The following is a 520-nucleotide window of genomic DNA, read 5'->3' as shown; positions in this document are numbered from 1 at the left end:
AAAGTTATATGTCACATGCTGCCCTGACATTTTCAGGGGCACTTTTTTGGGGAGGTGTCTTGGGGATACCCTTCTGCCTCCCTGAGTTGGGCCAGAGAGGAAGGCCAACCCCTGGAGATTCATAATGCTGGAACCCTGGGGTCATGAGGCTTCCTTATGTCCATAATGCTATGGAGAAGGGAAAGGGGCTAATGGGCACTGCTTAGCTCTGCAAGACAGCTTCTCTGCTCCCCATCTGAACGGCCTTCAAGTGCCATTTGCATGGATGCAACAGAAACATATGTAAGGGATTGGTCTCAAACTTGAGGATTAAAGGGCACATTTCTAGAGTTGGAGGAAACATGCCTCTCCCTCCCCCAGCCCTGAAGCATCCACCTCACATAAGAGCAGATCCCTGCTCCTACCCGAGCTCAGATAACTCTGGCTGAGGAATGCGGGCCGGAAGGGTTGGGTGAAGGCTGAAGGAAGACTTGGATCTGAACCGGAGGACTATGGATTATAGAATGGGGATCTGGCACCC

Source organism: Martes martes (genome assembly GCF_963455335.1).
Source record: "Martes martes genome assembly, chromosome: X".
In the NCBI taxonomy this organism is placed as follows: Eukaryota; Metazoa; Chordata; class Mammalia; order Carnivora; family Mustelidae; genus Martes; species Martes martes.
Note: the sequence above shows the minus strand (reverse complement) of the source record.